General features: G+C 31.2%; 1 long non-coding RNA gene across 1 annotated transcript; it reads left to right on the top strand.

The window, feature by feature from the left end:
- Positions 1-4: 4 nt before the first annotated feature.
- On the top strand, positions 5-16,580 carry LOC143083849 (uncharacterized). Its single transcript, XR_012980901.1, has 6 exons — positions 5-51; positions 6,248-6,357; positions 8,774-13,038; positions 14,765-14,911; positions 15,600-15,828; positions 16,479-16,580. It is a non-coding gene; the product is annotated as an uncharacterized LOC143083849 (long non-coding RNA).
- The last annotated feature ends 9,868 nt before the right edge of the window (positions 16,581-26,448 follow it).

Genomic DNA, 26,448 nt, shown 5'->3' on the forward strand with positions numbered 1-26,448 from the left:
TTCGTCACACAACTCGTTTGATTCGAAAGAAGAGAAGCGGAATCGGTCAAGGTTAGAATATTGATATTATAGTATAAACAAACTGACACTTTCAATGACGTTTGTTAGACGTCTTCGACACTTTACGTATTTGGTGCACTCAAAACGCTTTTCTTGGATGACCGACGTGAAGATCATACTGACAATTTTTCTAATTAAAGCGATAATAATAAATGAAGTACTGTAAATTCAGAAATTATTGCGAGGTTTTTATTATTGCGAATAATGCGAGAGAGTTGAAAACGCAATAATTAAATCTCGCATTTTGTAATGTTTTAACTAAAAAAAGCATGACTTTTTCCCAAAATCGTAAAAATTAAAATCGCATTTAAGATGAATTTGACAAAATCGCAAAAATAAATGCACGCAATAATTTCTGAATTACAGTACTTGTTTTTTGTAATTGAAACGTATCACTTTGATGTGTTTAGAAGTTATATAATTTCCGTTCAAGTACCATGTCATATCTTTTTTTAAAACCTTGTTTTCGTAGTTTAGCATATAAACTAATTACATATACATCCAGGTTCAACACACCATTCTTTTTTTTTTACTATTAAAATGTCTTGTACCAAGTCAGGAAAATTATCATTGATATAATATAGTTTGTTTCTGTGCGTGTTACATTTCAATGTTGTGTTTCTGTTGTGTCGCAGTTCTCCTCATATATTTGATATATATTTCCCTCAGTTTTAGTTTGTAACTCGGATTTGTTTTTTTCTGAATCGATTTATGAATTTTGAACAGCTGTATACTACTGTGGTTTTTATTTATTCAAAACGTATATTAACCTCTCAATTCAATTCATCAACGGTAAGGTAAAGACATGTCTCTTTTAAATCAGGTCTATGGCGTAACACACTTATTATGTGGTTATTGATACTATCGACACTAAGAATAAACCTGTAGCGAATATGCTGACCCAGTGCTAGTATTTATTTATTAATTTGACTTCATACATGCATATGCTCGTATAATATTTTATATTCTTAACTACGAAAACAAGGTTGTTAAAAAATAATGAAATCGTTCTTGAACCAAATTATATAATTTCTAAATACATCAAAGTGATAAGTTTCAATTACAAAGAACAAGTACTTCCGTCAAAACACTTCTCTGAACGTTGAACTGGGAACCGTCTCTTTAAGTGTTTGAAAACAAATTCAAGTATACACAATTGAAATTGTTACATATCCAGAGAGATACTTAATGACCACAATTCTATCAATGTTTATGCAATGTGATGCAGTTTCTGTTAATATGTACTTTTGGTCGGGAATTTCCATTTACAAACATATTGACTTATAAATAAAAATGACAATAGGATACATACGTGTAATCACATAGGCGGACCATTGGAAAGGGGGGAGGGGGTGGACGGTTGTGGCCGAGAAGGCAAATTTCGTAATTTTCATTCCCCTCTTAAATTAAATATAAATAAAAACATGTAGAGAAAAAATGTAAGATCATCTGCAAGCTGTATCAAGGCTTACTGCAAACTTCTGTGGAACAATATTTATATATCAGTTCTTGATACTTGAAATAAACTACAAAATGCTTTAATTTTAAGTCTTAAGAATACACATCTGATACGGTGCTTATTGTCCGCAATTCGCTTTTTGTCCGCTTTTGCTTTTTGTCCGATAATTTTGCTTTTTGTCCGACACTTTTGCTTTTTGTCTGTTGCTTTTTGTCCGTTTAGCTTTTTGTCCGATAATTTCGCTTTGTCCGATAATTTTGCTTTTTGTCCGTTTTGCTTTCTGAGCGATAATTTTGATTTTTGTCCGACACTTTTGCTTTTTGTCCGTTGCTTTTTGTCCGTTTTGCCTTTTTAGCTCACCTGGACCTGAGGGTTAAGTGAGCTTTTTTCATCACTTGGCATCCGTCGTCGTCGTCAAATTTCAGAAAATCTTAAACTAATGGCAAAATTAAAGCAAATATGGTCACAATCATCTCTATGGTATATAGTTTCAAAAATGTACCCGATGACCCCGCCCAAAAAACAAGATGGCCACCATGTCTAAAAATAGAACATTGTGGTAAAATATAGATTTTAGCTTATATTTTTTAAACTTAAGCATTTAGTTCTGGGATAAAAATATTCCTCAAGTCATAATTTATCTGCTCTTGATTTTTTTGTTACATTAGACAACGCGTTTTGGGGTTGCTGCCCTTGATATTTTAATTTTACGGTAAACTAGCATTTTTTTAGGTTAAATTTGATTACTGTTTTATTTGTTTTATTTTAAAGTCGTTATAACGAGAAGTCTTACTTAATATAACGACTTAACTAACAACATAGCTAACTTGTTTTCAAACAACTTAACTAACTCGTTTAAACCACTTGACTAAACTGTTTACCTAAAAACTACTTATTGTAAATACACAATTTTTATGTGATGTTCGATAATAATATTAATATAATGAAACATGTGTTGCTTTTAAATAATTAATAAAATTGAGAATGGAAATCAAAGCAACAAGAATCCGACCATAGAGCAGACAACAGCCGAAGGCCACCAATGGGTCTTCAATGTAGCGAGAAACTCTCTTACCTAGAGGCGTCCTTCAGCTGCCCCTTAACAAATATGCATACTAGTTTAGTGATAATAAACATCATACTAAACTCCGAATTATACACAAGAAACTAAAATAAAAAAGAACATACCAGACTTAAAAAGGTCAATGGCTCCTGACTTTGGACATGCGCAAAATTGCAGTGGGGTTAAACATGTTTTTTTGGGGAACTCAACCCTACGCCTATACTTCTAGCCAATGTAGAAAAACAATCGCACAACAAGGCGCACAGTAAAACTTCAGTTTAAGATGTCCGAGTCCGATGTCAGAATATGAAACAAAAGAAAATAAACAAAATGACAATAATACATAAATATTAAAAGACTAATAGCAGTGACTGACATACCAACTCCAGACCTCAATTAAACTGATTGAAAGATTATGTCGTCATCATATGAATACCAGGAACAATCCCTCCTGTTAAGGGTTTAGTATTATACCATCATGAAACATATGAAAAGAACATAACCCATGTCATGCCAACAACTGGTTTAAGAATAAATGTGTTTAAATTCGATGGGAAGACCATATAAGCTTAAGTGAATCAATTTTACAGCCAAAATATGCAATCTTTAATGACCTGACAATAGTATCGTAACTATATCCCTTCTTAATAAGTCTGTTTAAAGGCTTTGTTAGCTTTTCAGATAAATACTGACATGTTTGTGCTTTGTACAGAATATTACCATAAAATATTGGATGTCAAATACCTAAACGTATAAGGTATCTGCATGTTGAGTTATATTTACGAATTATTTCCTTGTACCGATGATAAAATTTAGTAAATGTTTTGACTAGTTTGTGATGTCGAAAACCATGGTGTAACATATTTTTAGTTATACATAAATTTCTCTCGCTAAAATATAATACGTTGTTACATACACGAGCGAATCGTACATGTTTAGATAGATAAACACCTTAAAATGGTGACAAGGGAACGTCGCCATCTAAAAATGGATAATTAACTATAGGAAATGAAAAATAATCTCTTTTAGCATAATTTTTCGTATTTAGCTTCCCGTTAATGATATAGATATCAAGATCGAGGAAGAGACAGTGGTCATTGTTGGTATTAGCTTTATTTAAAGTAAGTTCAACAGGATACATGTCTTTAATACTGAAGTCGTCATTATGTGGAGCCAATAAATCGTCCAAAAATCTAAAAGTATTGTTAAATTTTTGTCTCAAATGTTGTTTCGATAGGTCTTTTCTGATTTTAGTCATAATTTGTAACTCATAACAATACAAAAACAGGTCTGCAATAAGTGGTGCACAGTTAGTCCCCATTGGAATTCCAAAAACTTGACGATATACGGATTCTCCAAAGCGAACAAAGATGTTATCAAGTAAAAAAAAGTGCAAATATAGTATCAAAGCATATCCAATTGACAAAGTTTTTTGTTTGTTGGTACTACAAAATGACCGAAAAGAGTTTGAACATATGTATTGACATCCTGACTTTTTAAATGCCCAATTAATTAGGGATATGATTTTTTTCTTAATAAGAATATGAGGCAAAGTGGTAACTAGGGTAGAAAAATCATAACTTTGAACAGATTCAAAATCACCAATATATGCATGCAATTTATCAAGTACTTCGAACGAGTTTTTGGCACTCCAAAAGTAATTGATTACACTATTTTCAAAGGCCTTTTGAACAATTTATTATCAGGTTTTTGATTGTACAAGTGTACCTGTAAGTAGAATAGACAATGTAGTAGTGGACCAATAGCTTGAAAATGAAATAAATCTATACTTGTAAGGTGTTTTGTGTAGCTTTGGAAGCCAGTACATAGTTGGGACTTTTATTGTATTTGGTTCTGCTTGTGAAGATGCAGCTAGACTGGCCATTGTCCAGAAAATAATGTAAATAAATGTTTACAAAGTTAACGCCTTTTTTTCTACACGAAGTTTTTGACGCAATTTTACAAAAAAAATGAGATGAAAAACATATGATTTTGATGGATATATGTTAATAGTGAAAACGGGTATTACTTCAAGCGATTGAAATTCTACTTCTGGCCAAAATTTGGGGTAATGTGTGCCATCTTCTCCCCCACCCTCGACTTTTGTAATATTTGGTAACAAATAAAAGCAGATTGTTGCTATGGATACAAAAAAAAAAATTAAAAATCATTTTACCATTTTAACTATTTATATAAAATCTATGGAAGCTTCTCATTTCTTGCATATGCAAATGTATGACACAAATAGAAAACTTTATTTGCTAGAAAGCAATTTCAAGGGGATGATAAAATTTATGAGGGTAAATTTAAATATTGTTTTATTCACTTTTTATTGCTACCTAATGTATATTTGTAATAAGTGGATGAAGGGTCGTAGCAATCCATTCCATTATACGTATATTTTGGCCTCCGTACACCCTCTAATGGTCAATGCGGAACATACTGTAATAACCCTTATATTCCTCTTTGTATAGCTATAAAATTGAGAATGGAAATGGGGAATGTGTCAAAGAGGCAACAACCCGACCATAGAAAAAACAACAGCAGAAGGTCACCAACAGGTCTTCAATGTAGCGAAAAATTCCCGTTCCCGGACACGTCATTCAGCTGGCCCCTAAACTAATATATACTAGTTCAGTGATAATGAACGCCATACTAATTTCCAAATCGTACACAAGAAGACTAACAAAGGCCAGAGGCTCCTGACTTGGGACAGGCGAAAAAATGCGGCGGGTTAAACATGTTTATGAGATCTCAACCCTCCCCCTATACCGAAAGCCAATTTAGAAAAGTTAACGCATAACAATACGCACATTTAAAATTCAGTTCAAGAGAAGTCTGAGTCTGATGTCAGAAGATGTAACCATATAAACTAAACAAAATGATAATATAGGCTATCTACATGTTTACCAATTGTTTCTCTGTTGGTACGCTTTTGAATTACATATAATGCCTCGTTCACACGGACATTTAATTCGAATTGAATTCGAATTGAATTCGAATCGAATGCGAATCGAATTCGCAAATAGCGTTCACACCCTCTTCTTTTTTAATTCGAATTAAAACCGAATTAGTTAATTTGAATTATCCAGTTCGAATTAGAAATACGCCTTTGTAAATACGAATTTAAACGTTAACGTCGTTTGGACAGTCAAGCGAATTTGACGCGCACGAATTAGAATTGACTTTAGGACGTAAAACGTTTCGAATGCGATTTAAACTAATTCGAATTAGTTAATGCGAATCGAATTCGAATTACGCATAAGATAGCAATACGTTAAGTTTTCGAAAGAGCCATAAGGTATATCTGTTATAGGGTCGCAGCAGTCCATTCCATTATTCAAAATATTCATTTTATTTCATTATTCAAAATAGCTATTTATTAATATCTCGTGTATTTTGGCATTTAAGTCCCCCGTAACCCCTCTAATGGTCATTGCGGTACAATCGACATGCTATATTTAAAATCAGAGGATTTAGAATAGCAAAGATCTTGTGAAACACATAGTGTTTTGATTTATTTCTTACAAAATTGTATATTAATTTAAAAATTAGTTAGATCATAAGAAAATGACGAACTATGAAATACGGGATATAGGGCCACAGTCAAAAAATATTTCATTGCTCACTTTTCAATTTGAATACTGAAATTTAAACTATTTCAGGTGGTATGGGTGTCTTCCTCCATCTTGGATTGTAAAAAACAGAGAACCAAAGTTCCAGATTGTCTATCAAGTCAGCAAAATTTGATGCAGCAGAAATGAAGATATTTAATGTGAATTTTCATTTTTAACAACCAATTTATGAGAGTATAACTTATAAATTTTAATATTTTTGCAAATGTTAATTATAATTTTTGTTTTAAACAAAAAAAAATGGATATAGCTAAACAAATTATATACATGAACACGAATAAAGTCAAACAAATTGAAAAACAATTACAGAATGAAATTCGAAATGCTGAAAACATACTGAAAACATCATATTTTACATTCAAGTACTTTTATTCGTGGGTATCAATTTTTGTTTTTGCAGCAATTGTTACTTGTTCGTGGGCTCTTAATTTAATGGATTTCAGTTGTTTTAAATGATTGTAAGACATTGTAAAATAAAGTGTTCATTTTCACTCATTTGTTCGTGTTTCATAACTACCAAACTTCATTACATTTTTAATTTAAAAAAAAAAACTGATTTAGAAATATACTGTTACATCTAGGTTGATAAATTGTCTCGATTGAAAGAAAGTGCAGATTAAACATTTATATTTTGAAAACGGGCAATTAGAGCTGAAGACACTCCAATTTGAGATAGAATGATCAACAGATCATATAATGTGTTACATGTCACTTAACAAAAAACCGGTACATACAGGAAAATGAAAAGAAGATACTTTGAGTTGTATAATTAATCATTAAGAAATCGAATCATAATTTAGTTGGAGAATAATGAAAAAATGAAAATAAAATAACACTGCACTATAGCATGTCACCAATATCAGGTTTTTTTCAGATTAAATGGTTGAAATTCGCTCTGTACCAATTTTTTTTTATTTAGTTCATAAATATTTATCAAACTTTAAATCCTAAACTAATACAATAATCACTGACAAAGGTTCATGATTGATTCGTTGACTAATATTTAATGCCAAATTTAGCACTATTATGTTTATTTGTGTTGTTAAGTTTATATTGGTTAAGGAAATCAGAACACCCGAAGAGAACAATGACCTTCAGTAGTAACACAGAAAACCCTGTGAGTAGGTCGCACCTGTCTAGTACATGACAACCTCAGTGTTGACAGGCTAGTGATACAGTAGTTTTGCTACTTAGAACACACGTCCACCGAGCTCCTTACCCCAACAATGGACAGCAAAGACATCAACAGAGAAGGGATGTTTAAATTAAATGAATAAACACATATGAATAAATAAAAAGAACAGGACCAAAGGAACCATACTGGAATAGTGCTAAATTAACATTATCACATGTAAATGATCATTTTCTTAAATTTTTTTACAAAATCACTATAAACAGGAAAGTAACGGCATGATTGCAATACCGCAAACGAAAAACTCAAAGGTCGGGAAGGAGGTTGTTCGAATTTCAATTCTTTTTTAACCATCTTGCTCCATTCATTGTAAATGTCGCCCTTCATTCTTTAAATTTTTAATTTTGTGTTTTTTGCCCAATCGTAACATCCGGAAATATCGCAAAATGCATCGTTGCGTCATCGGAATCAGCTATATCTTATTGTACATGTTACACAATCGCTTACCTCAATATTCATTGATTAGATTCAATAAAAATGTAACAACAAAGAAACAGGCTGGTAACAATATCATTTAAGGTTTTCGGAAAATCAGGAATCAGAACATTATTTTCTCATCTTCTTACCCACAATATATTTTTTCTCATAAAATTGAGGATCAAAACATTTTTCAGGAAAAACCACAAAGTTAACCCCCTTATGAGGTTAAATGGTCAATCCCTTTAGTGTACTGTTAATAATATTAATTTACTGTTTAAAAATAATTATTAAATAGTTTTTTATGGTTATTGATGCTTACGTAAATATCTTTATAAAAAAATATGTCGGTGAAACAAAAAGCTCGAATCTCAAATTTAAATTTAAAGTGCTCATGAACTGATCATGCACGAGTGATTCTGGTCATAAAAGTGTCCGTGTATCATATAAGGCCCCGATCACACTTCCAATGTGAATCATTGATGTGTACACAAGTTGTATAGTTAACACCTTTAAAATGAAAACACATTAATTGTTAACATGTATTTAATTCAGTGTTAACAAGTTAATTAATAGTTTACCAGTGTTTCCAGAACAAATGCTGCATTTATTCATAGTCAATGTTCAAAAAGTGTTTGTGTAAGACACGTAAATGTATTGTTTTGCTATAGCTCTGCTGGAGGCAAATTCGTACAAGCTTCTTTGTTGATTGTTAACAAAGGTGACAATCGAAAAACTTCTGTTTCAAAATACAATGATTATCAAGAAGCCATATTTTTACATCAAAACATACCCAATAAAATAAATATTTGACGGTTATACGATTTGGATGCGTGAAAAAGAATGATGAAATTGTGTAAGCTAAGACTAGTTAATGAGATAAACATGCATTGATTTAAGAATTTGATTAAATTTTGTTTTCCTTATTATACCATTCTATATTTTAGAATGCTAAGAATGTGACGAAGAGACGGTAATAGTACTGTAATGGGATACACAATTGTTTTACATCGTTGCACTGTCACCTATATTCTAAATATGGTTACCTGAATCGGGTCAACAAGATGTGTGTCTCCGCCAATAATAGCATTATCAGCATTCGACCGATTCCAGGCTACTACAGGCTAAGTCCAGATTGAACCGACTGGGAATAGAACCAACTCGATTAATTCACAGTTCTTTCGAGATACGTAATTTAGTATTTTACCTGATGTTGGGTACAATGACATTTAATAATGTACGCACAGTCAATAAACTAGTTTCTGAAAATAACCCTAACCATAAATTAAAGACCAAGTTGCATATGTATTCGGATATTTTCAAGGGAAGACCTCAACAGCCTTATTGATTCGCGCATTCATGGAAGCATTTAGATGGTATAGGTACACAGATATTTATTTTTTGACATTTTAGTCATATTTATTGATAATTTGTTTTAATGTATTTTCAGTAAGTGTTTCTAGTATATTTACCTTTCTCATTAGAGAAGTAAAGGCAACAGTAGTTTACCGCTGTTCAAACTCATATATCCATGGAGAAGAAGCGATTTAAACTTTTGCTTAATAAGATTGTATTGAAGTTAAATGCAAAGAGTTAAAACAAACAAGAGAATCAAAAGTACAATAACAAGCACGCAATTTATCTCAAACATCCAAAAAATTGTTTACGCTTCAAAAAAGTTAATCCCACTATTATCATAAGTTTTATTACAAATGTTAAGTTCTTTGACAGAAGCAAAGGAACTTGTTAAAAGCACTGAATGATTAGTTATGGAACAGTTACTAGTTACGAGATGAAGAGAGATTTTACCGATTTTTGTGTAGTTCAGGTAACCAATATATAGATAACACACAGCTCAGATAGTGATAGAACAGATTGGTATCCTGAGACATAATCTTTTTTCAAGGGGTGCCAATCTGCTCTATCATGCTCTCAGATATGTGTCATTTAATCTATTATGCTCGATGTCCAATCATAATTGTGATGTACTTTGAACTTTTAAATCTGAAGCATTTTAAATTTTCTATAACAACGTTACGAATATCAGAAAACCCAACAGGATGAAGCAGAGTGGCTTTTTTTCATTTTGCGATCTATAAAATGTTCTAAGCAGTTGCATTTGAGAATTATCTTTATTCGCTGTTGTAAATTCAATTTATTGTCTTTAAATTGTTGAATATTGATTGGTTTGCATCAGAGAGTGACATTCAAAAAATGTTCTCCCGCTCAGCCGTAGGACAGAATTGTTTTCATGGTAAAAGTCAAAATCTGGCATTTTCCCGTGTAGTATAATAATACATATTAGACATATAAGGGACCTTCAAATGTGCAGAAGAGGTATTAAACTGTGATGTGGTTATGATATGATTGTTGACTTTATGACTTTAATGCATTTACGGCATACCACCACCACATTTTTGGCTGTTTTGTCGGCCAATAAAAACACAAATCGCTTTAAAAGTACTGACATTTGTTTCTGATTTAAAAATTTGCCAAATTTTTGAAATAAAGTTAAATGTTCTAGTAAGATTTTAGAAAAACCAATGAGCGAGTAAAATATCGGAAATTGAAAAGCTGTCTGACTTGCTACACCATTTGCTGGATCACCGATTAAAAAAAAAGAACAACGTCCAGAATACAGTTATCAAGTAATTACAGTTATTAAAAGATACAGAAAAACGAGCAAAAACTAAAAAAATACAGAAATGAAACACCTCCGCCATTCCACACTCTCAAACATGTATATGAATGAAAAAGTACGTATTACCAAGCCCATATAGGTGCCAAGTCGAAACACTTGTAAAGAATGTGTTCAATAAGTACAGCGAATAGTGATTTTAACTGTAGATGATGCAAACATAGTTCTTTCTATTGATTATGTTTGTTGGTATTGTTTTGGGGAAAGAGCGGTTATCAAAGTAGACATTAAGATTTTATTAAACACCAAGGTTAACATTGTCAAAAATGATTGAGCAAATCTACACTGCCCTTGATTTCAACTCTGTAAATTATAACTTAATTGAAATAATGTGTTGAATGACCGTCAACATTTGAAATAGCCTTGAATAAGTTTTGATTATACTTTGAAATTTATCAAAATGATTTTCTCACGCGTTTATCGAAAATGTTAATTCTGTTCCAAATTACAGCGATTTAAAATCATTCGTGTATACTAAGTCCATATCAAAAACAAAATAGAGCTATTCTAAAACATATTCAGAAAAAAGGTATATAGAAGTTACAGCAAAAAAAGAAAACAAATAGTGAACAATTGATTCGATTTTTTTCAGAGATTGTTCCTGAATTTATACAAAAGAAGACATTAGGTACTAAGCATTTGTAAAGTGAATGATGACTTCTTTTCTACTATATTTTTTTAAAATCATTTAAACGTATGTTCGACCCTGTTCATTATCTAAAAAATAAGCTTCTAAAAGATTATGGATTTATCTAAAGAGTAACGCTCATACCAAATAATCTGAAAGCGAATTATAAATAAGACCTTTACTCATGAAAAACTAAGTGATCAAAAAGTATTCCTCTAGAAAAATAGAATGTATGAAATTGCACTTTGAGCAAATTTTTCGATTAATTTTCATTTATGTACTTCGATACATATACTTATAAACAATAATTATGTACATAAATAAGTAATGTAATGTGTGTGTATGTTAGTAAGTATTGTATGTGTGTATGGGTGTATGGGAGTCTGACCTCATTTCTTTTTTTCCCCACCTCTTTACATTTGTGTTGCCTGATATTAATTTATTTAATTCATTCATAAATGTTTACCCTTTTCTTTTTGTTTTAATTTACTTTCAGTGTTTATAAGATCATGAATGCTCTTCAACTTCGTACTTGTTTGGCTTTATAACTATTTTGATATTCTGATGAGTCTTATGCAGACGAAACGCGCGTCTGGCGTACTAAATTATAATCCTTGTACCTTTGATAACTTTTGAGAGTTTGTCTCAGTAATTTAACTTTCATTCTTATTTAAATCATTTTAAAATTTATTACTGTTGAAGGAAATCTCGAAAATGAGGGAAGAGAGAAGAACAGAAAAAAAGAAATTAAATTCCTCTTGACTTATAAATTTCTGTTTGATTCCATAAAATCTCAAACTAAATTATTATACAATTTTGAAAATCTGTTTATTGTTTGTTTGTTATATTAAACATTTATGTTGAAACATCTTATTTGTTACCATCTAGCTTTGAATTTCCTACATGATTTTTATACCGGTAAAAACCACTAACTCCTGTATATATGAATATCATTACTAATGTTAACTAGTCCGGGATAAGGTACCGGTATTCGATGTTTTAAACCAACACTTATACAGATTTCAATAAATAAATATAAATATATAAAAAAAATTATTTGTTGCCAAATTATAAGTCGTAGGTCAACTTTTACTTAAAGAGTTCGAACCTCAGTTTCTTAATCTTTCTTTATTTATCATTAGAGAATTTACGACACGTTTGTTATACAAATTGTGTTAGAACATAAGCACTAACTACTGATTTGATGATACCTTCAAGAGACTAGGAATCCACCAGTACACAAAGCATAGGCTTCGACCAAGAGCTGATCAATGAAAACAACACTTGGTTAGTTTTGTGCATTCGAAATGCCAAAAAAAGGGACCTAATTACCTGATTAAGTAAACAAGAGCTAGCACTATTTTCTCCACTATATCAATGCAATTGAATCCCAGTACACTAACTTACAAGATAACAGTACTATTGAAAGTTTGACTTTGAACACTTTTTCAACAAGTCCTGTTTCTTATTCTTTGACCTTGTTATATGAGAGAGATGACAGAACTACACAAAATATTTAAAGAAATATCCCATGACATGTAATGAGAATTTTGAAAACAAAGGTTCGGTCTAGGTGAGAAAAGGTCAACACATGTATTCTGACTAATTTTGTCATAAATCACAGATGGCATGACCAGTCATTACTTTTATTGCTAGAAATGGCAGTTAAAATTTGACCACTAAATATAAATTGTTAACTATCGAGTTAATTCATTTTCGTTATTTGGAATATTTCCGCAATTTCAGAACTAATTATATTTCACCTTTTATAATGCTAGTCATTAGATATTTAACTACTAGGTTTGATTAATTGACACTTATTCCGTTTTGTATAAAACCCGGAAAATTTCAATCAGTGGCACTCAGTACGGATTCATAGATCAAAGGTAAGCATTTTTCTATTTATATTGTATTGTTATTTTACACATTCATAGAATGCTTCTTATATTCTTTTCTTACTTTTTTTTTAAAACATTTTTAGTTTGCTTCTACTGTTACTGCTTAGTTCGTTTGTGTTTTGTCTGATACAATATGTACCACAATAACCAGAATGAAATAGCAATGTCTTTGTTTAATTGAAATACCAAAATGAAGTTATTTTGTTTTAACAATAATATCGGAACTATTTCTATGTGAAATTTGTAAATTTTTGGCCTGATTAAAAACATCTAAACTTTAGAAGCCAAATTTGGCCCTTCGTGAACATGCTCCTTTTTGCATTAACAAGTATATCCTACAGTTTATTTCTGACGGTGAGATTTTCCCTTTTAAGATATATAGGCTATTTGTATCTGCGCAAGTCAAAATTTGTAATAAAAACAATTACCTTCGTGTCTTTCTTTTGTAGTAAAATGAAGTCGAAATTTCAGATATTTGCTCAGAATTGGGATTTGTGGAGATATTTGTCTTTCCAACAGAAATGCATAACTTTTTTGTTTTAAAAGATAAACACAAGCTGTTTTTTTGTTAAATCATTTATAAGTTCTTTTTTATAAGCATCCTTTAAATTTATGAAATATTTTGTTTAGAAATAAGTAAAACTTATCAAATGTTCATGAATGTCGAAAAACTTCATTTTTGCTGTATATTCATCAAATTAACAAAAAGGCATCATTGACCTTTCATGAAAGTTTTCATACGTATTCATACCGAATGTTATTTAAAAAAAACAGGGGTACATAAACTCGTTTAAAATTTAAATCATTTTGAATGATAGAAATCAGTCGAAAGTGCATCTTTTTCCGAAATGTCACAGTTTGACGTCACGAACATAACATATAACGTTAGCAACGTCATTACCTCCCATGTAACTGTAACATATGCCCTTAATTTAAGTGATTTTGTTTGTGTATTTAAAAACAATTACTGCATATTCAGGCATACCGATAGAATGGTTTAATCTTCATTAGATTTCAATTTACATGACACTTCAAATTCGTCATTTTATTTTTAACTTTATCAACCATGTTATAGCAATTGTTTTGATGGATTTGATAAGAGTTTTATACAATGCTTTTCGTGGAACGCTATTATATGACTGTATCGTACAGAAGTCCTTTTTTTTAAATTTTGCCAGTTATATCAAATTAAATCATTTTCAACTTCACCTGCATATGAGATATACATGTCCTAACTTATACGATATTCAAGAGCTAGCAGCTCCTAATCAGACATTGTTAAACGTCATCAGTGTCTGAGCAGAAAGTTGATGAACCAGGGGTATGTCAAAGAACGTCTTGTCCTTTTTCTAAAACAGTTCATCTGAATATACCAAGAGCTGGTTGATAAATATTCCGTATCAACTTCACAAATGCCTGTACTAAGTCATGAATATGACAGTTGTTGTCAATTCGTTTTTGAAGTGTTTTGTCATTTGATTTTGCCATGTGATAAGAGACTTTCCGATTTAACTGTCCTCGAAGTTCAGTATTTTTGTGATTTTACTTTTTCCAACGATTAAATGTCTTCCTTGATTAATTTAATTGCAAAACTCATGGACTTGTCAATGTTAATTTTACACATTGTGATTTGGATGATATTTTTTTTTTTACTCGAAGTGAATTTCACTCCTTTACAATATTCATATGAAGAACTTTTTTTTTCTTTTTACAGAAAATAATCAAGATACCTATAGTTAAAAAAATGAAGTTATTGATTGTTTTGTGTTGTGTTGTGAGTGTTAGCTGGGCCTTACCAGGGATGTTCAACAGAAGAGAATCAACCCCAAACGTTGCAGAAGTCATTCAAAAAACCATTTCTGTACGTAAACACTAAATACAATATTCTTTTCATTCTAGGAGATATTTTCGTAAATAAAATCATCATTTTAACACTGTTCCACATATCTTAACTAAATAATTTTTTTTGATATTATTAATTCGGATATGTTAATTACTTGTCGTTCAGGGAAAGTCACATGTAAAACTATATTTTCGATGGTAGATAGAAAACGGCCGAAAGCAAAAAGCATACTGCACAGCACAAAGCATAATGCACGGTTATTTTTAGAATATCTAAAAAACCGATATACTTTGTGACGTCATGTAATGAATTTCATGATATTTTTATACACAATTATAGCGTTTGTTTGAGGTCGATACAATGTTAAATTGACCTGAAAGAAATATATTGATTGAGGACGAAGTCAGAGGTCGATACTCTTCTTTGGGTCGATATATCCTGTATTGACATCACACATCGCTATAATTGTATAATGGTAATGTTAAGTAGAATAAATCAATGTTTATGGTTGTATAACTTTGTCAATTTGTTGCAATGTTAAGGGCACAAAATGAGTGTTGATGTAGCTTTCTCCTGTCGATAAAAAGCTCAACGGTTGCCAAACATATGGTTGCATCCATTGAATACGAGGACTGATATCTTTGAATTAAAACCTTAACGACATATACTTGAATGAATTTTAGTCAATCATATTTATCTATTTTAGACGGTGAATAAGAGGAGAACAATTGAAAAGAGAAAGGATGGGGTAGAATTGGCTTTTGAGTTGATTGACACTGACAGCAATGGTCATATCAATGGCGACGAATTTTCTACTTTTTATGCTCCAATTAAAATCGAGGGCAAATTTCACAGCAAATCTACGTGGTTAACTATGTTCAACCAAGCCATGACAATTATTGACACTAACGGAAATAACCAGTTGGAAATAGGAGGTATTTTTATTGACATGTAAACTAGAGGCTTTGTTGGAGATATCTTAATTCATGATTCGACATCTTTCCTAAAAAACGAAAAAATAGTTCTTTTAAATTAAGAAAAAAAAGAAACGACGTAACGAAAGAAATGAGCACATGATACCGACGGGTCAAACATAAAATTTTAGTACAAAAGACATCCAATGACAGGAAACGTTTAATGACATAAAACAATATACACTCATTAAAATCAATTTAGAAACCTTGGTACTCGGTTGAGTAAAGGTGTCTGCATTTGACTTGTTGCTTGTGACACACATAACTTCGTTGATTAAATCGTATTGGGGGATAAAATATTCGAAAAATGAACAATAACGTACCAAAAAAAAAGATTAAGATAAAAACAAGACTTTATAAATGCAATGCGTCCGAAGATTTACCTGCATAAACTTCAATCAGGAACTCCCAAAGCGGACTTCTGGAAAACCCAGAATGTATCACAACATAAAGAGTTTTAGAGCTATATTACAAATTAGGACCAAAAACATACCTTAATTCAAAATATATAAACCACGTTTTCTTTTCAAAGGTTTTTTAATAGGTAAATTAATTCAATCAAACATATCTTATCTCAAATAGATCAATAACATCAGTTGTTTCTGTTTCAGAATTTAGAACTCTAGCAGGGATTGGTGGTTTGTAAAAATAAGGAAGAGGATTGAAAACGGTCTTCAATTTTACAGATTTGGAAATAAATACATCAGTGATGACATCTTTTCTGGCTTTTTCATATCTTAAAGTAATGAAAAATTGGCCTATTTCATTTCAATGAAAGAGACCAAATAATACGTTTGTGCTTTACATGAATATTTGAGTAAATATTACTATCATCAATAGGTTTCTGTGTCTAAGCAGAAAGTTGAGGAACAAGTTATGTCACTGAAAATCTTGTTATGGTTCTAAAAAAGTTCATCCAAAGATACCAAGACCATATCGACTTTACAAATAATACATTATGGTCTTTGATGATATATTATTAGAAGTATAGATTATAGGTATTGACGTTTATTATCATCTTTTATTTGAGTGTGAATTCACATTACTATAAGACGTGTCACGGTATTTTTCTATTCCAAATTCATGTATTTGGTTTTGATGTTATATTTGTTATTCTCATCGGATTTTGTCTAATGCTTAGTCCGTTTCTGTGTGTGTTACATTTTAATGTTGTGTCGTTGTTCTCCTCTTATATTTAATGCGTTTCCCTCAGTTTTAGTCTGTTACCCCAATTTTGTTTTTTTTTCATAGATTTACGAGTTTTGAACAGCGGTATACTACTGTTGCCTCTATTTACTGTGGATTCATTTATATTCGTGGGTATCATTTTGCGTGGATTGCATTTTCGTGGATATTTGATTTCTCTGTATCAAAGCCTATTGCAAATATGTTATTCGTTGAACATTTGAATTCGTGGTTCACCTCTACGAAACCCACGAAAATTGGTATCCAACGAATAATAATGAATCCACAGTACTTACGTGCTAATGTTCCTTTTGTTTGTCCTTGTATATTTTTAACCTTAACTGTCTAATTTTGATTATATACTCATAACGTGGATCGGTACTTATATATCCCGTAATTGTGATATTACAAATGTATGCTTGGTCAATGTTGAAATCTTGTCTTTCGTTTTACTTGTGTACTTTATATATATATATATATATATATATATATATATATATATATAAATAAGAAGATGTGTTATGAGTGCCGATGTGACAACTCTCCATCCAAGTCGCAATTTGTAAAAGTAAAACATTATAGTTCAAAGTACTGTCTTTAACACGTAGTTAATTATTAGGTCTGTTTGTTTTGCGCACAAATTGATGTCAATGTAATGCAATTATATGCTATTATCGTACACGTGAGAGGTTTAGCTACCTATACATCCAGATTCAATGTACCTTTTTAGACATATGGAATTGCATTTCCCTAGTCAAGAATATGAGAGTTTTTTCTATGTTTAAGATGTGCTTATGACTTCGATATTTTTGTCATTTACTCTTTTCTGATTGTTTTGTATGGATTGTGAATACACTTCAGGTCTCATGAATCTGCTAATTGTTATTACGTTAACACGAAGAAAGCACATATGCTCTATGTTCCTTTGATAACTTAGTTGTACTCAACAGTTGTTTTCCTTTGCTTTCCTGTTATAGCTAAAAGAGGGACGAAAGATACCAGAGGAACAGTCAAACACATAAATCGAAACTAAACTGAAAATGCCATGTCTAAAAATGAAAAAGACAAAAAGACAAATGATACAAAAAAAAAACCACAGGTGGTGCGGAAGGGTAAGTAGATCCTGCTCTACATGTGGCACCCGTCGTGTTGATCATGTTATTACAAACTCGGTAAATAGTCGTTAGATCACATTCATGAAAAGGGAAGGGAATAGTAGTTACGACGTAAGAAACATATACGATATCATCTTTGAAACGGTAATTCCATAACGTCTAACCAACTCGTGATGGCGTCCGTAAAATTTACGAAGGGATGATTTCAAATTCACCTTTTGGAACTCTTGGTTTAATAGCTTACTTGTAAGCAGCAACCTTCTATCAAGGAAATTATGAAAGGAAATACAAGCGCGGGAATATCGTATGAAAATACAATATAGATTGTTTGCATTGTTGAAGGCCGTATGGTGATCTATAATTGCTTATATTCACGTCATTTTAACTCTGAGAGTGATTCCATCTCTTTATCTTACAATAACATTTTAAAAACGAAAAAAAAAAAACACTGAAAGAAGAAAAAAGGAGGTGAAAGCAAATCCAATTCGTATGACATATATTAATACTACTTGATAACAAATAACACAAGTAATAATACGATAAATGCATCTTGATATGGATTAACAATTAGGTAGAATAATGAATGAATCAATTAAGTTCTGCAACATGCACATTAGCGTTTTTGTCTAATTGTAGACAACCGTACGGCTTTCAACAGTAATAAAAAGTCGTTCATAAATGGAAACGTACGGTCTTATTTATAACAAAACGATACCCCCCTCCCCCAAAAAAAAAAACAAAATATGACAGACATAAACCAACGACAACCACTGGACAACAGACACATACAGAATGTGTTGGGGTTTAACATGTCTGTGGGCACTTAACAATTTCCTTACCCTGTAAAGTGGTGTAACAGCAAAAAAAGGCTTTTAATGCTTTATTATATAGATTAAACTTAGCATCTGTAAATCTGCCAGATACAGTGAATATCATGCCAAGATAATTATATTTTTTTCTCATTATTAATAAGCTGACCATTCAATGTGAATTTTTCCTTTGATATTCTTCCTGTGTTATTAAAAATTAACACTTTAGTTTTTTTTTCATGTTAATTTCTAGTCCCCATTTATTACAATAAATAATCCATTAAATTATCTAAACAATTTTGTAATCCAGATGAGGTTTCAGAGATCATAATGAGGTCATCTGCATACATTAAACAGTTAAGGGTACTGTTGTTTAACAAAACTGGGCAATAACTAGAATCAAATATTTCTGGTAAATCATTTATGAAAAGTTTAAACAATGAAGGGCTCAGATTATCCTCTTGACGTACACCAATATCTGATGGAAAATTTTCAGTTAGTGTGTGACTATTAGTTTTAACACATAAAGATGTGTTTTTATACATATCTTTAATTATATTATAAAATAAATCGCTCAATCCGAGCTTCCTCAATTTAAACACTAAAGTTAAATGCCAAACCTTGTCAAAGGCCTTTTTAAAATCAACAAAATAGGTATAGAGGCGTTTATGCCCCTGCTTAGTGTATTTATCAATTAAGGTTTTAAGAACAAACATATGGTCACTAGTTCTTTTTCCTTTACAAAATCCTATTTGCTCTGGACCAACTATATTTCTTTTAGTTATAAACTTTTCTAATCTGTTATTTAGTACTTTTAAAAATAATTTTCCTACACAACTACCTATTGTGATGCCCCTAAAATTTGAGGGGTCATCTTTAGATCCGTTTTTATGTAATGGGACAATAAATCCTTTAGCCCATATTTCAGGAAATTTTCCTGTTGTTAGTACTGTGTTAAATATTTTTACAAAACATTTAAGCAAATATGATTGGCTGCACTTGAGCATCTCATTTATTATGGAGTCAAAGCTGCTTGATTTATTGTTTTTTAGTGATTTAACTGCTTCATTTATCTCTTTTTCTGAAATTTTATAATCTAATTCTGTAAAAATGTTATGCTTTTCTAATTTATTAAGTGAATCAATTAGTTCTTTATTTATAGGTAAGGAATTTAAATTAAGCTTTTTAAAATAGAGTAACCAATCAGAGTTTGAAATATTAGATGTATCTCCTTTCGTAGAAGATTCATTACTGAGAGACTGTAGTAAGGCCCAATATTGGGATGGATTGTTATTTCTCATGTTGTCTAGTTGTACAATAAGATCTTTACGGAACTGTTTATATTTATTTTTCCTAGTTTTTGTATAAAGTTTTAAAAAACTGAAGAAATTCCCTCTAACTATGGGGTCATTATTATATTTTTAAATAGTTTTTCCTTGTCATCTAATTGTTTACGCATTTTAATTAAAGAAAAATCAAACCACTTTGGTTGTTTCCTTATAGCTTAGTATTTGAATTTAACGAGTTTGGGATTTTAGGTAATATTTGTTTTAAAGATTTATCAGCTGCCTCACAAATTATATCGTTTAGTTTTAAAGTCATATTTTGAGAGTCAGAGTCTTCATACAAAAAGTTTGATATTTTTTGTTGCATATCATTAGAGGTCAGGGCTGTTTGAAATTTAAATGCTGACTCATCATTCCAAATATATTTAGGGGGTTAACTGAGAGTATTCACTCTGAGTATCTAGTACAGGAACTTTCATATCTATATTTAACATAACAGAGACCTGACTGTGATCAGAAAGATCAGCTAAAAAGTCATGAACTTTAAAAAAAAGCAACTTTATCTAATAGTTCCTCTGATACTATAAAGTAGTCTACTACACTGCTCCCCCGAGGATTATGGCAAGTTAATTGTCCAATGAAATCCCCTATAGTTCTTCCATTAAGAATTCGAACCCCGTCTGTACACATATATCATTTAATAATTTACCACGGGTAGATAAATGCACATCTTTACTATGACGAACTGATATATCATAATCAGGGTTATAATTATCATATAAAGGAATAAGATTATCTTGGGAATCATTATCTATAAAGTCAAGTTCCCCAGTCCCAGTTCTGGCATTCAAGTCTCCTGCTAATATAATTTTTCCTAATGTTGAGTAACTTGCAATATCTTTTTCTATAAGGTCAAATATATCATCATTTAAAGACTGGGTGTAAGATGAAATTTCAGGGGGGTCATAAATGAAACACAAATATATATCTTCTGTGAGATTAAAAAGAGAGCTACTCAACTTTAACCATATGTAATCGTTATTTGAATGCTCAAGAAATTTTACCCCTGATTTAATTTCATTTTTAACTAAAATAGATAACCCTCCTGATCTTTTGTTTGTGCGCTTTGATTTCGGTGGTATCAAATTAACAGATTTAATCCTGGTAAAGACAGTGAATCCTCAAAGGAGCAGTGTGTTTCCTGTAAACAAATTATGTCTTTATTACTCAATTCTTTGATGAACCTAGGATCACTGTATTTGTTGTATCCCTTGTGTTTAAAACCATTGATATTCCAACAAGCTAAGTGTAAACTTCTTTTGTATGACATAATGTAATCAATATTAAGGCTAAATTTAAAGGTAAACCATACCCTGTTCATATTTATAGAAATAAAAAGCACAAAAGGTAATATACTGTTAACTTGCAACATGTACTTTAACATATAAAATTGTATTGTATGTATACAATGGGAGATAACTCAAATTTGTTTCTGTAACTGAACACTTTAAAGAACTGTTTTAAACATAAAAATGTGTTTCTTTAATTCTAAGATATGTAATATGTATATTATAATGTGCTAAAGTTAAAAATAAAATATATTACTAAATTGGGATATCAATTTGTCAAGATATCAATTAATTTCCTTGTTGGAATGCTGCCTGTACGTGTTGTACTGCATGTTTCAGTTACAGAAATTTATTCTAGATTTTGTAATAATGAAATATACATACATGGAAAATGTTTGTAATTAAGCTAATTATGTGTACATGTCCAAATTAATTGTAAGACCTAATTTAAACTACATACTGTAAAAATATAATATAATTTGCTATTTAACAGAAAAATATAAAGTTCTCTGTAACATTCTTGAATTTTCTTTTCTTTCTTTCTTTTAAATAAAAGACAATAATAAGCTGGGCAATTGAAATGCCAAATTGTATGTAAAACAACAAATACTTGTACAATTGTTTGTGTTTGACAGTTCAAATATTCTATAGGTACACAAAAATACAAATGCATATATGATACATATCTTTATATTGAAGACTGATACGGGGGTTGAAAATAGGGAAACATATAGCCTAAGTGATAGCCATAAGGGCCGGGAGTACCAGATTGGAATATATCAGCACTTTCATTGTGTCTGGTATTGTTCTGATATTGATGACGGTTGTCTCTATGTGTGTCTCTATGTGTAGGTCTATAACCATTTCTAGAATCTGTACCAACCTTTCTTGTTACCTGCCTGAGGTCTTGCCAATTGTAGCTTTGATATTGGCAGAAAATTTTTAAACCTTCATTTGACAAATGTATTCTATCCTGATTGGGTCCCCCCGAATACAAAAACCTTGATTCTCACATATGACACTAAATTAACATTCATAAAAGAATATTGAATAAGAATAATGTAATTTTTTATCTTTTCATTTAGTGATCTATCTTTAACTGTTAAGAATGGTAGTGAGATAACAATTTTGGTGTTTGCATGTTTGTCTTTAATGTCATTAACTAAGTCCTTGCATAAGTTGACGCATGATTCTGGGTCTAGCTTCCTCAGATCCTTGGTGAAAGTGTGGATAAAGATGCTATCGAATTGTTGATCACATTCACTCAACTTATTCTTGGCTTCTTCTAAGGAATATACGTTAAACTTGCTGACCTCACATCCATTTAGAAAATAGTTTGTTCTTAAGTTTTTGATGTGCGAGTTTCCTACTACTGCTACTTGTTTTGGTGGTTTGGTAGCACTTGTGGATTTATAATTGTCAGAGTTTATAGATATAGTGTCTTCATCCAATAATAGCGGCTGAAATCTGTTCTGTGTATCAATAGGATATGTGTTCTCCTGTGTATGTTGCCTGGTGTTATTTTCTGATCGGCTAGTTGGTTGTCTAGGGCTTCTTTTGTTATTCTTGTCGGAAACATGATTGTTTTTCATCGTCCCTTTTAGTCTCATTTAATTTTGCACATATAAGCATGGCTTCACATGTAGTTTTTAATGTATCGGTCATTTCAGTTGTTTTGTTACTAATCATGCCTAGGGCATCAGTTAGGCTGTCTTGTGTCTGAGCTATGCTGTCAATTTTCTGTGTTAACGTGCACAAATTTTTTTCATTTTCTAATTTTGCTTTGAGTGTTGCATTCTCCTTGCTCAGGTTTAGAATTTTCTGGTCTATATTCTGGTGTTGGTTTTTAAGTATGTTTTCAATTTTGCTATCAAAATATGGTTTATCAGTCTCGCATTTGCTGTCAATTTCATCTAGTTGTTTAGATAGCTCAGTTAGTTGTTTGCTTCTTACAAACTTATAGTTTTCTATCTGTGACTGAAGTAAACTGATTTAGTCATCTTTGCAGGATTCATGTGTGTTTGTTATGGCTTGAACGACACTCATCTCTATTCTAGATACTATTTCAAGGGTATCATCTTTATTCAGGCATTTTGGTGCAATTCTCTGTATTTATCATGTTTATATCAGATTTAATGGGTTCCCATTTATCTTTGAATTGTTGTGGTACTTTTGAGCAACTTTCACATGTGTATTTTCTTGAGGATGTTGTCAGTATAAAAAGTTGGTAGCTTGGTAGGCAAGTACATTTATAGTGAGTCCATTTGGTGCACTTGCTACATAAAATCATAAATTTATCACATACTTGTTCACATGTGGTACATTTTGGAATGATTTTATTTTGTATGTCATCTGTTAATGTCTGTGTATTTGTTTGTTCATTGATCATAAGTGTTTTGGGGTTAGTTTCTTCTTCGTTATCAGATAATGGTTCATGTAGGACACAATTATTGTCTGAATCGTCATCTTCTAGTTCGTCTATGCTACATGTATCTTTGGTACAATGGACGCCATTGCATTTGTGACCAAAATGTTCTGGGGTTTTAGGGTTTTCAGTCTCATCAAACACTGGTATTTGATTGCAGGATGAGAATGTTGAACCGGCTAGTAAGAAGTTTATAGCCTGATCCATAGACGTAAAGCCTTTGAAAACCGCGTGTTTGAAACGGTGAACACTTTGTTCGCACCTGCTCCATTCTGTAAAGATTCCAATTGTTACCCCTCGAGCAACACTATAAAACTTCTTCGTGGACAAAGTTGTTCATTAAAATTATTAATTTACAGGTCTTATCGTTCAGGATTGAGGCAAAACCTTCAATTTAAGCCTTGGTAAAGTTTTACATGAGCCTTGCCATTTTTTTTGACAAGAAATATGAATTATTACTTATACTAGTCTTATAAAACATCCTTCTTCCTATATTATATAATGTGGTGGCTCAAAAAATAACAATGAAGCAGGAGTTAAAGGACTTCCAGCTGTTGTTTTCAGAAACCAGCTGAATTCATAATTCTATCAAAAAGAAAAAGAAAAAAATCATCCTTTTTTTCCTCTTTGGAAGACAACTCTAAATTTACATGACTCTGTCCTTTTCCTTCCTGTTCTGTTATTCTATCAATATCTTTCTCTTTGGTGGAGTTTTTACTATATTCACTTTCACTTTTTGATTTATCTTTGATTTTATTTTTAGAACTGTCTACGTTATTCTTTTTATCTGATGATGATTCTGATTTCTACAAAAGATAACAAACAACTAATGTCAATATATTTGTATGAATGCTATTTCTTAATGTCCATGATGTCGTAGCTCTGTAAAATGTCTAAAAGTTCTGGTAAACTTTTTCAGTAGACTTACAATTTTTGTTGATGAGATAGCTAATTGCAGCGATAAGACATGTCCTTTCAGAGTCCAACTTGAGCAATATAAAAATAAATGGGGAATGTGTCCATGGGACACAGATGATGCCCCATGTGTATATCTATAGTTATGAGCAATTAAAGTGACACTACCCAAATTAATTTGGACTTGATCTGAGTTTTGTGGTACTAAATTTTGTGTATAAGTTTCATAACATTTGGTTGAGGCAAACTTTAGAGAACCGAAATGCAAAATTCAGGAATTTTTTTTATGGGTAAAAAGGCATGGCATAACTCTAGAACAATAAAAGTGACACCCTCAAAATTAAAATTTGATCTGTATTTTGTGGAATTAAGCATTGTGTATATGTTTCATAACATTTGATTGAGGCTAACTTCAGTTAGAAAAAAACAGAAACAAAAGAAATCAGGATTTTTTTTCCATTTGTAAAGAGGCATAACTCTAGAACAATAAAAGTGACACCTCCACAAAATTCAAACTTGATCTGTATTTTGTGGTAATAAGCATTGTGTATAAGTTTTATAACATTTGGGTGAAGCTAACTTCAGTTAGAAAAAAAAACAGAAACAAAAAATTCATAATTTTTTCTATTTGTAATGGGGCATAACTCTAGAACAATAAAAGTGACACCCCAACAAAATTCAAACTTGATCTTTATGTTGTGGCAATAAGCATTGTGTATAAGTTTTATAACATTTGGTTGAGGCTAACTTCAGTGAGAAAACACAGAAACAAAAATTTCATAATTTTTTCCATTTGTAATGGGGCATAACTCTAGAACAATAAAAGTGACACCCCCACAAAATTCAAATTTTATCTGTATTTTGTGGTAATAAGCATTGTGTATAAGTTTTATAACATTTGGGTGAGGCTAACTTCAGTTAGAAAAAAACAGAAACAAAAAAATCATAATTTTTTCCATTTGTAATGGGGCATAACTCTAGAACAATAAAAGTGACACCCCAACAAAATTCAAACTTTATCTTTATGTTGTGGCAATAAGCATTGTGTATATGTTTCATAACATTTGATTGAGGCTTACTTCAGTTAGAAAAAAAAGAGAAACAAAAAAATTCATAAATTTTTCTATTTGTAATGGGGCATAACTCTAGAACAATAAAAGTGACACCCCAACAAAATTCAAACTTGATCTTTATGTTGTGGCAATAACAATGTGTATAAGTTTTATAACATTTGGGAGGGGCCAACTTTAGTAAGATAACACAGAAACAAAAATTTCATAATTTTTTCCATTTGTAATGGGGCATAACTCTAGAACAATAAAAGTGACGCCCCCATCAAATTCAAATTTTATCTGTATTTTGTGGTAATAAGCATTGTGTATAAGTTTTATAACATTTGGGTGAGGCTAACTTCAGTTAGAAAAAAACAGAAACAAAAAAAATCATAATTTTTTTCCCATTTGTAATGGGGCATAACTCTAGAACAATAAAAGTGAC

This window comes from Mytilus galloprovincialis, chromosome 7 (genome assembly GCF_965363235.1).
Source record: "Mytilus galloprovincialis chromosome 7, xbMytGall1.hap1.1, whole genome shotgun sequence".
Lineage (NCBI taxonomy): Eukaryota > Metazoa > Mollusca > Bivalvia > Mytilida > Mytilidae > Mytilus > Mytilus galloprovincialis.